Source organism: Macaca thibetana, chromosome 7 (genome assembly GCF_024542745.1).
Source record: "Macaca thibetana thibetana isolate TM-01 chromosome 7, ASM2454274v1, whole genome shotgun sequence".
Lineage (NCBI taxonomy): Eukaryota > Metazoa > Chordata > Mammalia > Primates > Cercopithecidae > Macaca > Macaca thibetana.
Genome location: NC_065584.1, coordinates 1,030,571 through 1,046,238, shown reverse-complemented (window position 1 = coordinate 1,046,238; position 15,668 = coordinate 1,030,571).

Here is a 15,668-nt window from a genome sequence, read left to right as displayed (position 1 = left end):
AAACCCCATCTCTACTAAAAAATACAAAAAACTAGCCGGGCGAGGTGGTGGGTGCCTGTAGTCCCAGCTACTCGGGAGGCTGAGGCAGGAGAATGGCGTAAACCCGGGAGGCGGAGCTTGCAGTGAGCTGAGATCCGGCCACGCACTCCAGCCTGGGCAACTGAGCGAGACTCCGTCTCAAAAAAAAAAAAAGAATAGGAGTGGCGAGAGTGGGTATTCTTGTTTTGTTCAATTATGAAGGGGAATGATTTGAGCTTTTGTTGATTCAAGTATGATGTTAATTGTGGGTTTGTCATACATGGTTTTTGTCATTTTAAGGTAAGTTTCTTTGATGTCTAGTCTGTTGAGGGTTTTTATCATGAAGAATGTTGAATCTTACCAAAAGTTTCTCTGGATCGATTGAGATAATCATATAGTTTTTGCTTTTGATTCTGCTTATGTGGTGAATCACCTTTATTGATTTGTGTATGTTGAAGTAGCCTTGCATGAAAGGAGTAAAATCTACTTGATCATAATGTAATAACTTTTTAATGTGCTGCTATATTCAATTTGCTAGTATTTTCTTGAACATTTTTAGGTCTATCATCAGGAATACTGGTTTAAAATTTCCCGCTTTTGTGTCTCTGCCAGATTTTGGTGTAAAAACTGGGCATACATATGCAGAAAAAAATGAGACTTTATTTCATATCATATACAAAAATCACCTAAAAATGCACTCAAGGCTTGAATATAATATGAAATCTAAAATTGTGAACTTATAGAAGAAAATAGAGAAAAAAAAAGCTTCCTGGAATTGATCTGGAAAATGATTTATTTGGATTTGATACCAAAATCACAGAAAAATATGTGGAACTATGTATCTGACAAATGGATCTACATAAATGTGTAAAGAACCCATACAATAGCAAAAAATAACTTGATTAAGATGGCAAAACTGTACATAGACATTGTATTCAAGGGAAGACATATGCATGGCCAGCAGGACATGGAAAGGTGCTCCACATTGCTATTTATCAGGGGAATCCAACTCAAAACCACAATGAGATATCACCTCACATTAGTTACCATGACTATTATCATAAAGACAAAAGATAAAATGCTGACAGTTGGCTGGTGAAAAGGGAATTATTCAGTGGAGTGGTAGTAGAGGTTATTTTATAAATTGAAAGTAAAACTATTATGTGATCTGGTGATCCCACTTCTGGCTGTGTATTCAAAGGAAATAAAATCAGTAAGTAAAAAATATGTTTATTACAACGTTATTCACAATGGTCTAGAATTTTTTAAAGTTAATGACCATAGGCAAATGAGTGTATAAAGGAAATGTATATACATACAATGGAATATTACATGACCTGTAACAATGATGAAATTATAACATTTCCAACAACTTGGATGGGCCTGGAGGACATAATACCGAGTGGAATAAGCCAGACACAGAAAGACAAATGCTGCATTATCTCATTTACATGTGGAATCTAAAATATTCAAATTCTTAGAAGCAGAGAGTAGGAAAGTAGTTTCCAGGGCTGGGAGGAGGAGAAGCAGAGTGATGCTTGTCAAGGGCATAAAGTTTCAGTTGTGCAGGTTGAATGGGTTCTGGAGATCTAATGTAAAGCGCTGGGACTATAGTTATCAACACTGTATTGCAAACTTGATCTCTGGAAAAGGGATAGATCTCAGTTGTTCTCATCGGACACATACATAATAAAGGAGGAAAATGGTAACTGTGAGGTAATAGATATGCTATCTCCTTGGTCATAGTGAAAATTTTACAGTTTATACCAAAACATCAACTGGTGCACCTTAAATTATACAGTTTTATTGTCAATTATAGTTCCATAAAGCTGAATGAATTAAGCTTAGTTTTATGATGAAGAAATGTATATTTCCACATTTTCTCAATAAAAAGTGAGAAAAGATAAATAGAAAAAAATATTTGTAGCAGCTTTGCTTATGATGTTAATAAACCAGAAAGAAATTCAAAGTACATTGACAGGAAAATGGATCAGCTTATTGTCATTTATTGCTAAATGGACTGACTCAAGTATAAAATTTCTCTCTCGCTGTCTCTCTCTGTTTCTCTCTCTTTCTCCATATATATCAAAACTTTGAGGTTTTATATCAGAGGCAGTCTGTTAAGTGACTAAATGTCAATATACAGATGCAGTTTTACATATGAAATAGCCTAAATAAACATCAAACATAAAAAAGTAGCCCTTTACCAGAAAAGGGGTCTATAATGGTTGAGTCCATTTATATGAAGCTCAAAACATGAACAATGAATCTACAGTGGCAGAAATCAAAACATTGTGTTAAATGTGGGAGCTGACTGGAAGCACAGAGAAGGCCACTTGTGCTGGGGGATGGGCCTCCTCTTCATCCGACCTTGGCTGTTGGAGACAAGTGTGTTTTTATTTGCCAGAAATCCTCTAATGGTACATTGCAGATCTATGCATTATTCCTTATATAGAAATTACATCTCATAAAAATGGAAAATTAAAAATACTGTATAAGAACTAGTTTAAAAATCAGTAAATAATGCAAATAATAAAATACTGAAAATGTGAACAATATAATATGAATTAATAAAATATACTCAACAATACCTGCTAGTATTAAATCCCAGAAATCAGAAAGATAAGGGTGACATCCAGTTATAATAACTTAATAAACATGCATTTCATAGAGAAAACAAACTGGTCAAAAAGATGTGGAACATGTATTTTGTTATAATCAAAAGTCATTAAATAATTGAGATAATATTTTAACCTATCTTATTAGTATTAATTACAAATATCATGTGTAAAATAGTAACTGGGAACACCCTTTGGGGAAATAAGGTATTTGAGAGCACAAGTACTAAGTTAAATATGGTCTCAATGTTTTTCCAGCTATTACTGCTGAAATTTCTAATTGTGCCCTGGATTTCCAACAAAATGAAGACCCCTGTGATCCCGAGGAGATGCCCTAATCCAAGGAGAGGGAGGCTGCAGGTCGTGTGGACTCAACACAGGGGACCTGCTTCTGTCCTTCATGGAGCTCCTCTCAGAAGCCTGCAGGAGGCAGGCGTGTGGATGGGTTTCTCAGGACAATCCAATCAGACCTGGTCAGGGAAAAAAAGATTATGACCTAGGATGGATTAAATAATTGTTTTGAAAAATGATAAATTATGGTTATATATATATGAGGTACAAAGCAATGCTGTGATATATTAATACAATATGGAATAATTAAATATAACTAATCAGCTTATTCATCACCTCAAAATCTTTTCATTTTTTGCATCAAGGCCATTTGAAATTTATCTATTTTGAAATGACCAATATATAATGTTTAAGTAAAGAAATAGATATTAATTAATATCAACAATGTAACATTTTTGAAATCAATTATGGATTATTCCAATAATTTATGTTTAGTTCTCAATAAGTTTGACCATTTAGGACATATTTTTAAAATTACTTTATTATAATGTTAAATATAAATGACTACACATTTATGCACAGGTTTGTGGTATTCAGACCTATGTCTAGAGGTGTAAATTTATGTTCCCATAGCTATGTAGTTGTTGATAGCAAGATATGTTAATAAAACTCTGGAAGAATAACTGCAAATAATTAGGAATAATTATTCCTTGAAAGTATATGTTTTTAAAAAATAACACTACATACAATGTTCAAAATTATTAAAACTTAAATACAAATGATAATAAATACATACTAAATAACAGTATAAAAATGTAACAACCTGTAAGATTCCAAAGTTCTGAAAACACAAACCTGACTTCTCCAGTTGAGAAGAAAGGAAACCTCCCCCTGGCACCTGCTCCTGGGAACGGTCCCGTCTTCAGTGGGTCCCGAGCGCCCCTGCAGGGAGGTTTGCATCTGGGCTCACACTGACCTCCCCTCACTGTGTCTCTAGCACAGTAATACACGGCCGTGTCCTCGGTTTTCAGGCTGTTCATTTGCAGATACACCGGGTTCTTTGAATCATCTCTTGAGATGGTGAATCAGCCTTTCACAGACGCGGCGTATTCTGTCGGGTAACTGTTAGATTTGCTTCTAATACGGCCAACCCACTCCAGTCCTTTCCCAGAAGCCTGGCGGACCCAGTGCATAGCAGAACTACTGAAGGTGAATCCAGAGGCTGCACAGGAGGGTCTCAGGGACCCCCCAGGCTGGACCAAGCCTCCCCCAGACTCCACCAGCTGCACCTCACACTGGACACCTGCAAACACAGAGACACCCTGGTCAGAAACTGCCACAAATAACCACTGTTTCTCTCACTCATATCCACTCACACTCAATATCTCTAGTTTTCCATGAATCACCTTTTAAAATAGTAACAAGGAAAACCCAGCTCAGCCCAAACTCCATGGCGAGTCTCCTGTATTCAGTGCTGGGAATCCCAAGGCTGGGGCTCCTCTCCCAGAGCTGCAGGGTCAGGGCTGGGCTGCTTTTCATCAGCACCAAGGGGGATATTATTTGCATGTCTCCTACTATATGGCAAGCTCAGGGTGGGATGCCTGACGAGAGGGCTGTGCACAGAGTAGAGAGTGTCCTGGGGGAGATTGGTAGCAATCCTGTCATTCAGGAAAATATTATTTCATAGTATGTGATCATATCTCGATAATCATTTAGCAGTCATCATCTAATTTCATTTTTACATACTTGCACACTGTATTTCTGCTTATATATTTCTGAAGTCCCTTGGCTTGTCTGAGTGATGTCTCTGTCCTCGACACTGACACTGTGAAGAGTCTGATGTCATCGTTCACAGGGGCAGTCCTGGATGTACACACAGTTTCCATGGAAACGCTGTCATTTGGCAGTGTTGCCTTTGACAGCCTAATTCTACTTGACCATTTGTGTCTCTTAACATCCCATCTAGATGTTACACTGTGCTCATTTCTGGAATGAAGACATTGTTTTGTAACATAAATTGATCAACAATCTGATGCAATTAAATTTGGCTTCTTTTTGGGGCAGTTTTTGAGGTTTGTCCTGACCCCAAAATGTTATTTTTTTGAGGAAATGGAGTCTAGCTGTGTTTTCAGGCTAGGCTTGAAATCCTTGGCTCAAGTGATCCTCTCACCTCAAACTCCCAAGTAAATGGAACTCGAGGCTGTGCCACGGTGCCCAGCTGGTTATTCTTCAATTACAGTTTTTCTTATTCTGTCTGTTAAAAATGAGTGGACTGTTGTTTTCTATATTGCTCTCATGGAGGTATCAGCTTTCTATTAATTACTTACCATGAAAACCACTAACATTTTAGGTGAACTTTAGGGTTGAAAATACTCTCATTCAACTGCAAATCAAGGCACAGCCTTTAGAGAGAGCTTTGTATCACTGTTTTTATGCCCTGCCTCTATCACTATAAAAATATACCAGACTCTATCTTGGTGCAGAAGAAAGGGTTCAAGTATCTCAGAGGGACATTCCTGCTTTAAGTACAGAAAACTGCGTGGGAGTGGTGGACTCCTATGATCTCATTGTGCCTCTCCCAGGAAGCTCCCCAGAACCTCTGCCCCACAGGTGAGCTGGTGTGAGAATCACTGGGGTACACCAGTTTATGGCCTATAATACATGGCATAGAAACTCTGTCTTGTAAGTGAGGCTGGGAGGAGAAAGGCATCCACCAAATCACAGACTGGAATTTAGTCTCCGCCATAAAGACCCGACACCATGACGTCAACTGAGATCTGGGGGAGAGGGAAGCACCACCTTCTGCTCAGTTCAGCCCAAAGTCAAGATTCTGTGATCCTGAGATGTAAAGAAGAGGGTAATGCTCTTCTCTCAAGTATTCTGGGTCCTCACTGCACTTGCTGAGACTGAACTGCTGTGAGAGAATACCACGGACTGGGTGACCCAGAAGTAACATAAATGTATATGTCCCGATTTTCAAGGCTGGGAAGTTCAAGATAAAGATGCGTTAGAGATTCGTATCTGGTGATGTCCCACCTTCTTCCATACCTGGTGGAAAGAAAGAGGAGCTCTCTGGGGTATCTTATCAGGGCACCAATTCCACTCAGGAGACGGTGCCTCAAAACTTTCAAAGGAGAATGAAGACCCCACCTCTACCACCATCACACTGGAGTTGAGATTCCAACATATGCCTTATGGGGGTCATAACCATTCAGTCAGTAGGAGCACATTATAACAATCAATGATTTTTATTTACTGCATGTTCTTAGAATAATTTGCTTTGATATTAAAGGCTGAGTTTTTATAATTTTTACCAGATGAGGTTGTTTCTTTGCAAAACTTGAAGTTTCTCAAGCCATCACCCTTGTAGTGAGATAACTCTATTCATATTCATAATTGAAGCTTCCTCATTAGGGCCATAAGCATTTTGAATGTTCTTCTCTTAAATCATTTCCCATGATAGAATAAACTTGTCCCCCCTCATAAGTATTATCATTTATTCAGAAATACACATTTTTTATATTTTAATATGCAAATCCACCTTTCCTTTATCTTTTGTTATCGTGGTGTCTTTCTGTATGTTTTAAAATTTGTAAGTAAATATGTTTAAAATTTAGGATAGTTTTGGATTTTAAGGAGAGCTCCCCGTAGTAGGGCGTGTTCTCATGTACAACTTGCCCTGGTTCCCCCTCACTGGTCCACACTCTACCAAGCCTGGGTCTCTCTCCTGCCGTCTGTGGGGCTCACTATTCTATCTTTGTTTATTCTCTTTCTGTTTGGTTTTATGATTTGATGTTGTTTTGTAGTAATAATGTTTCTTTTCTCTTTTTTATTGTTTCTACCATTGAAATATAATTTTTGTGTGTTTTTTTCCAAGGTGATGGTTTTCATGCTGGCTTTTATACAAAAATTCCCTTAAATATTTCTTGTATGATCCATCAAGTGTAAAGAAAACATCTTAGTTTATCTCACCTGAGAAATATCTTATTTCTCTTTCATTTCTGAGAGAAAGACCATCTGGGTACACTATTTCTGAATTGCTGATTTTGCTTACTGCTTTTTAATTTATTCACCAATTTTATTAAAAACTCCTATAGATATCCAGGATCAAACATTGTGTTTGGATCATGTCAAAACTGAAACTGTTTTTCATGATAACTATACTATTTTTAGTCCCACCATTATGAAAAACAGTATAGCAGCTCATAAATACATCAAAAATGGAAATACAATATGACTCAGCAAACCTCTTCTGGGAATAGAGCCAAAGGAAATAAACTTGTAAAAACACCTGCACTCTAATGTTAATTGCAGCTCTATTTATGGCAGCCAATATATAAAAACAATCTAAGTGTTTGGTAATGGACAAAGGGATGAAGTAAAAGTGGTATAAGAAAACACGACAACGTTATTCAGCCTGATAAAAAAGAGATGCTTCCATTTGCCACAGGCTGGTAGGACCCCCACCATCACTACCAATGCACTCCATCCATTCCAGCCCTTTCCTGAGCTGGCAGATTCAGGCCCAGTCATAAGCACTGTTTGTAGCCGAGTGACCAGAGACATAAGTGATGCAGAAGGTCCGTGTGGACTCTTCTAGTCTAGGGCTGACTTTGTAGCTGCTCCAAAGACAGGGCACTGGGAGATGAAGAATCAGTCTCTGCTAGTCATGTGCAACCACATTCACCCCATAGATCAGGGCTTGACATCTGAGACAGATTGGGAAGCTGTCAACAGGCAAAAACAAAAAGAAAAAAAATCACAGTGAAGTCATCTTCTTCATGAACACAATTCTGCATTTCACAGGTACTTTAGCACTATCTAACGAGAGAGCTTTTAGCTTCCAGAATCCAAAAGTGTATTTTTTCCTGGAGTTTGAACAATAATTTGGATGTGGAACAGGCTTGTCCATATAAGTCAGAGAAATTGAGATCAGATTCCTGCTGTATTTTAGTATTTTGTCTATTTATTTTGTGGTTGTCTTGAAGCACTCATTGCCAAGGACTATTTCCAGTGCAGTTATTAAAATCGGCTGAATTTTCATTTTTCTATCAGTGACATGAGCTTTTTTTTTTTTCCCAAGCCAAACTGTATCCAGCTTTATTAAAGATACTTTCCATAAACAATCATGGTATTTCAGGCAGGACATGGGCAGATAATCGTTAACAGTATACAACAACTTTAAAACTCCCTTCTTCAATGGACTACCAAAAATCAGAAAGCCACTATAAAACCCAATGAAGTCTTCATCTGATGCTCTGAACAGGGAAAGTTTAGAGTGAGGGTTGACATTTCACATTTAGCATGTTGTTTAACAACTTTTCACAAGCCGACTCTGACTTTCTTGAAGTGAAATGAAAATGGCAGAATTTATCTGAAGATCCACAATCTAGAAATGGAACCACTGCTGTTTTGACAGGTGCCATCTCAGTGGCATCACTGGAAAGTCCAGATTGCTTGACACACTGGTAACCAATGACTAGGGGTCAGGTCCCAACAGATGTCTGGGCTTAAGGGAGTTGAGTCTATACCGAAAGATGGAAAGGGAGAAGAGGACATAAAAACAAATTTGTTTTTCCATACCACAAGGCTTTTGTGCCAAGGTGGCCGTGTGTGTTAAAGTCAGGGACTCCCTCCTCCAAGGGAGCTCAAAACTAGAAGGGAAAGGTGGAAGTCAGCTTTGAGAAAACTATATGCCCCTTCCCCCAAAAACAACAATGCAAGGGAAAGGCGCCTTTTCCCCACATCAATTCAGCTTTGGAGACTTTCTATTAGTGACTAAAATATGCCCCTTCTGTACCCCAAAAACAACAATGGCGTGAACCCGGGAAGTGTTCAGTGTGTGCACTAACAACATAGCTTCTCAAAAAAAAAAAAAAAAAAAAAAGTAAAATTCCGCATTTTAATAAAACTTGATAAAAAATAGTATTTCAAACTGTACAGTCACCAGAAGTACACAGTTATCAAAAATGCACACACTTCACTTGGCATCTGCAGCACCTTCAGCTTTCTGTGCCTGCTCTGTTTTGGCATCTCCATTTTCTGCAGGGTTATTCCTCTCCTTGCCAGCATCAGCTTTTCCCCTTTTCCCTTTGGGTACCTTCTCTCCCTTCTTTGCAGGGCCTTTTTAGGCTTGGGCTCTGGAGGAGCAGGTTTAGCAGACAACCTCGCGGATCTTCTCTGTGGTTCGTCCTTCACCTTGGCTTTATCTCCATTAGCATCCCCTTCAGCCTTTCTCTTGAGCATAGTGGCGACGGCGGCGGGACGTAGGTGCTGGACGCGGGATGCAGCGCGCCCGGGCTTTGGTCGGTCTGGGGGTCGTTCTCGCCTCTTCTTCACACTGCTCCAACATGAGCTTTTATGTCAAGTGACTGACATGTACACCCTACAGAAAATATTACAAAATAACGCTGTGAGTCCATTCGTCATTCTTAAATACTACACTGCCATTACCACCAAGAATCCTCTGGAAAGCTTGAACTAAAAATAAATAGTAAATAATATTCTTAAATTAAAACTAGCAAATCTTTAAGAAACCTATGAACTCCATTTTCCAAAGCTACTTGCACTAGCACTTATGACCCGTGATTCACTTCATCAGAAACACCTCCAGCACCACTTTATGATTTGGAATGTGGAAGGCACGCACATTTTTTCTTTTATCTTCAGTGTCGGTGTCTGCTTTATCACATGAAGACACAGCAATATATTTTAAGAGATTGATGTGTTAGGCAGAAACACTGAACAATACATTAAGGTTGCCTTTCCATCATATCTTCCTAAAAGTCCTTTATATGGTAAAAAAACAAAACAAAACAAAACAAAAAACCTCGCATTCCCATTTTTTATGTTGCAAGAAACATCAGACAAAAACAGAAAAACAGCTTCAAAGATTGTCAGAAGGGCGCTAATATTAACACTAATATTAAATGAGGCAATTACTTCAGGGTGTAAATTCTTAGGCTGTTAAAGTTAAAATGAGAAGGGTTAAGTAAGTTGCTTTGAGACAATTTTCCTGGGCTGCAAAGATTAATAACAGGGTGGCAACAGGGGAAAGTTGGACACACAGTACATGAGGACATATCTTTGCGGGAGTAACTTTTTCCTAAAGTTGTGGTGGATTTGGGGCAAGGCTGTGCTTTTTAAGGCTCTATTTGTGGTAGTTCTTGTTACCAAGTATAAGTGTGTGAGAACCCTCTCTCTATGGCTTTTCCCAGTCCCATTTCTAAAAGTTTTAACAAAAGTGACTCCGTTTTGATTCTGACAACATTCAAAAGCTCTTCTGGTTCGCACAACACAGAATCAATTCCACAGCTGCATTTCATTGTCACCAAACAAGCTTATGCCCTTCAGTTCCCCTGGGCCACTCAAATTTCCAGACGGGTCTCCATGAAACACAGTGGAGGGTCCCAAGCATTGGGGAAAGAAGAAAGTCCCATCATCCTCCCACATGTGGCTGCAGGAGCCACAGACTGAGCCCCACCTGAGCTCCAGCCAAGGAACGTGAGCCCTGGAATTTACACCATATGGACCCCATCTTTGTTTTTCAGGGAGCAGAAAAGAAAATGAAAAAGTGAGAACAAATAAAAAGAAAGAAAATTGATTGACAGCAAAAGGGGCACCAGATGAGTGCTGATACGGCTTTGCATATTTTAATATCAAGAGAAGGGGCATCCAGGAAACATGTGAGGTTCTACGTGACACTGACTCTGGCCCAGCCTCTCTCTTGGCTGGAATCAGAATCCCTAAAGCCTTTTCTAATCAGGGGATTAAAATTAGTTTCCTGTCCTGAGTCTGATTGGAGAAGACCCACAAGGCACCCCTGAGCTTCCTCAGGACTCTGATCTTGGTGACCATGGTTGAGGACTTCTCATGCCTGGAAGTGGTTTTTGTACATGTGAGACTAGGCCTTTATACTACAACCTTTTAAAAGGTATATATTTGGAGATTTGTTTGGTAGGCACAGGACTCTAAATTAGTGAGGTTCTCTGGGAAACTGTCAGATGGAGAGGGAAGTTCCAAACACTGAGAAAACCAGCTCCTACCCTCTATCTGCACCGGCCTCTGAGGTTGAATCTGACAGTGCGTCCTGAGCGCCCCCTGTAGCCGATTTCCTCCATGTGTTTCTGCAGAGAGGTTTGTGTCTGGGTTCAACCTGACTTCCCTTCACTGTGTGTCTGGCACAGTAATACATGGCTGTGTACTCAGGTCTCAAACTGTTCATTTCCAGATATAGTGTGTTCTTGTTCTTGACATTGCTTCTGGAGATGGGGAATCAGAACTTCACAGAATGTGCGTAACGTGTGCTACTCCCATCATTGCTAATACATGAGATCCATTTCAGTCTGTTCCCTGGAGCCTGGCACACTCAGTGCATCCAGTGGCTCCTGAAGGTGAATCCAGAGGCTGCAGAGGAGAGTCTCAGGGACCCCACTCCAGGGTGTACCAAGTCTACCCCAGGCTCCACCAACTGTGCCTCACACTGGACACCCAAAAACACAGAGGCATCCTGGTCAGAAACTGGCACATATTTTCAGTGTTTCCTTAACTGTTATCCACTCACACTCAAAATCTCTAGTTCACCCTGAGTCCACTTTTAAAATAGTAACAAGTAAATGCCAGGTCAGCACAAACCCCATGGTGAGTTCTCTGTGTTCACTGCTGATCACCATGTGGAAAAACCTTGGAATTCCAGGGCTGGGGCTCCTATCCCAGAACTGTAGGGTGAGGGCAGGGCCGGTTTTCACCAGAGAAGGAGGGTCCTTTGCATATTTCCAACTACATAAAAAACTCTAGGGTGGGATACATGATGAGAAGGCATTGCCGAGAGAAGATGATGGAGTCTCCTGCAGGAGTTTGGTGACTTATGGTATTTGGAAGATTTGCACTTTTATTAGGAAATTGTGCTGTGATAAACACTTAGCACCAAACACCGCATTATATTTTTAAATATGTGTGTAAATTATGTCTGTGAGACTCAGTTTTCTCCATTTACGGATGTGAATGTAAACCCACACACAGAGAGTCTATGTCTGTGTCTAAGTGCTCACGTCTGAGATGACCGAGTTCCAGTATCTGAGCCTGTGCTTCTCATCACTGTGCTCCCTGAACCAACTGCAGCACAGAGCTGGACATGTCTACTGCGGTTTGCAGAACTCACTGCCTGTAATGAGAACATTGTGATTCCGCTACACTCTAGCGTTCACCTAAAATTATGGAGAGAACTAAGGTTCACGCAGATATATTTTCAGGTAATTGGCATTTAACATATGTTATCCATTTTCTATCAGTTCTTTTTGTCTAATTTTTTATTTGTTTGCTTGTAATAAACTTTAAAAGTTTAATTGAGAGACAATAAACTTCATATCCTTAAAGTATACATTGATAAACATGACATAACTATCACTATTGTCAAGAAAGTGGGCAAGTGAATTCCCCTCAATTTTTTCTCCTGTTCCACATTTCCTCCTCCTATCCCTTTCCCTTCTTCTGCCATTTCCTCAAGCAACAACTGTTCTTCATTAAATTATTATAGATTAGTTTTCATTTTCCAGAATTGATAGAAATGGAATAATGTAGTATATACACTTATTCGTTTGGCTTATTTTACTCACCATAAATACCTAGATGTTTTAGCTTGTCATTGTGTGTATCAGATATTTATACATTATAAATGATGGGGAATATTACAGTGAACAAATGTACTATAATTATTTTTCCTATTGAGAAGCTAATTAATATGAGGAAGCTTATGTTATTCTGGGTTTTACCAAAAATATCTGCTCCTCAGCTTGGAGAAGTACATAGATAAGAAATATATATACATTTTGTATTTTACAACAACAACATCAGCAATAACAGATAAACAGAAAATAAGAAATTTGGCAAATTGTCTTTCATACTTCAGATAATCAAAGATTTAAGAAAAACAACAAATCTGAAATTTGGGGAGAGACAAGTTCTTGCAGAGAGTAACAAAGTCAGGGTATGAGATTACCTGAGGCAGAGTCTGCCATATGAGATACTTCAAATACATATTGGATTGCTTGAAGTCAAGAGTGGTGAATGTGCTCTAGTGTAAAATTCTCAGGGACCAAATACTGAAGAGCTTTCCTATTCTCTTGAATATCTTTCCCCTAGAAAGGGGACAATCCCATAAATCATTCTGTACCAGAGTGTCTGGAAGAGAATGAGAGCCTGAACTTCTAAAACAAATCCAGACCCACCTCTTTCTCCTTTATCACCACTATAGAACTAAGAAATTACACTTTAGGGGCAGGACTCTAAAACCAGCATCCGAAGGGCTGAAATAGATACTCTAGAGGATGGAACAAGGTGACAATACAAAGCCAGGCAGAAAAGGAAAACCCATTGTTGCTGTTAATACTGTATCAGTTGCCTCTAGCTTAGGTAGATTGTCATTGATAACCTGGGTTGGGTCTGATTCCAGTCAGAGCAGAATGGGAGAAGGTAAAATGCCATGGTGTTTCAGCAGGTTCAGCTCTCTCCGAGACTTCCAGCCTGCATTTATTTACGGCTGGTCTTATGAACATTGAACATGCTTAGACATCTCTCATAATTATTATCCCCTGTATCCCACAGAAAATTGGCAAGTCCATCTGCAGCGTGTCAAACCTGAATATCAGACAGAAAAAGACTCTAAAGTAAAGTGATATTTATTTGAGAATAAGCATTGCAATGGGAATGTGCATGGGCACATTTGGGTAGTTAAATAAGGAAAGTGTTTTAAAGAAAAAATGAGGAGGGCCACATATACGGTTTTGAGACAGTTAACCAGGGATAAAATGATCAATAACCAGGGTGGCATCAGGCTAATATTGTGCAGGCAGCTCTGGGCAGATGTACTTGGAGAAGTAATTATTTTAAAGTTGTGCTGGCCTTTGTGCAATGTTGTGGTTTGGCTGAATCTATGACAGTTCTTGTTAGGGAAGACGTGTGTAATGAGACCCTCCCTCATGGCCTTCCCAGCTCCATTTCCCAGGGTTTTAACACAAATTGTTCCATTTGGATTCTGACAACTTTCACAGTCTCTTTCTAACACTATGGTGAGAAAAGTGACTCTATGACTGTTTGCACAGCACAGGATCAAATCCACATCCACATCCACATTTCATCACCTTCACCACTAATGGCCACAGGCATCTCAGATGATTCTCCACAGCACCATGGAGGGCTCTGAGTCATGAGAAGGGAAGAAAGTCCCATCAGCCTCTCTCACGTGGCTGCAGGGGCCACAGCCTGAGACTCACCTGAGCCCCCAGGAAAAGGCTTGAGCCCTGGAATTTAGACCACAGAAAGTATGTCTTCCTTTATCAGGAAGCAGGAAAAGCAAATGAAAAAGTGAAAGCCACAACTAAGAAAAAAAATAGATATAGCAAAAGAAATGACTAAACAATAACTAAAAGGAAAGAATATGGAAAGCAAAAGAAAAATCAAATCACTGCTGATACTCAATTGCATACTTCATTGTCAAGAGAAGGGTCATATAAGGAAGTTGTGAGGTTCTATATGACACTCACTCTGGTGCAGACTGTCTCTTGGGTATGATCAGAATCCATAAATAGTATTTGAATCATGGAATTTCACTGAGGTTAACTGTACTGAGTCTGATTGGCGATACCCACCAGAACACCTAGGCTTTTTCAGGACTCTGATATGTTTGACATTGGTTGATAATTTTTCTTCTCTGTCAATCTACATTTTGTGCATGGGAAAATATGTCCTCATATTATCATGATTATATATATGTGTGTGTGTATATATATAACAGTGGTGCACACAGAATTCTAAAATGAAGAGGCTCCCTAAAGAAAGTGACAGAAGAAGATGATGAAGTCCCACATCGTGAGAGAAAACCAACCTCTAACCTTCATGTGAACCTGCCTCTGGAGTGGCCTCTGACGGACCCCTGCACCTGATTTCTCCCCAGCGCTCCTGCAGGGAGGTTTCCGTCTGGGCTCACACTGACTTCTCCTCACTGTGTCTCTTACAGTAATAGACAGCCATGGCATCAACAATCAAGCTGTTTATCTGCAGATACAGTGAGTTCTTGGTGTTTTCTCTGGAGATGGTGTATCAGCCCTTCACAGAATCTGAGTAGTATGTGCCTCCACCACTTGCATTCATGTAAGACTGACTCCAGCCCCTTCCCTGGAGCTTGGTCCACCTAGTGCATGCCATAGCTTCTGAAGGTGAATCCAGAGGCTGCACAGGACAGTCGCAGGGACCCCCAAGGCTGTGTCACTCCTCACCCAGACTCTACCAGCTGCACCTCACATTGGATACCTGCAAACACACAGAAATTCTGGTCAGAAACTGCCACTGTTTCTCTCACTCATATTCACTGACACTCAATATTTCTAGTTCTTCTTGATCACCTTTTAGAACAACAACAAACAAAACCCAGCGCAGCCTCAACTCCATGGCATGTGTTCAGTGTTCAGTGCTGATGACTGAATGGAAGCACCTTGGTATTCCAGGGCTGGGGCTTCTGTCCCAGAGCTGCGGAGTCAGGGCTGGGCTGTTTTTCATCAGCTGAGAGAGGGCCCTATTTTCATGTCTCCTAATATATAGAAAGCGCTGGTTTGGGATGCCTGAGGAGAGGGGAGGGCCAAGAGAAGATGAAAGATTCCTAGGGGAGATTTAGATTTACATTGAATGTTAATATTGATCAATGAGATGATTATGTGGTTTTTATTTTTACTTGTGTTTATGTGATGA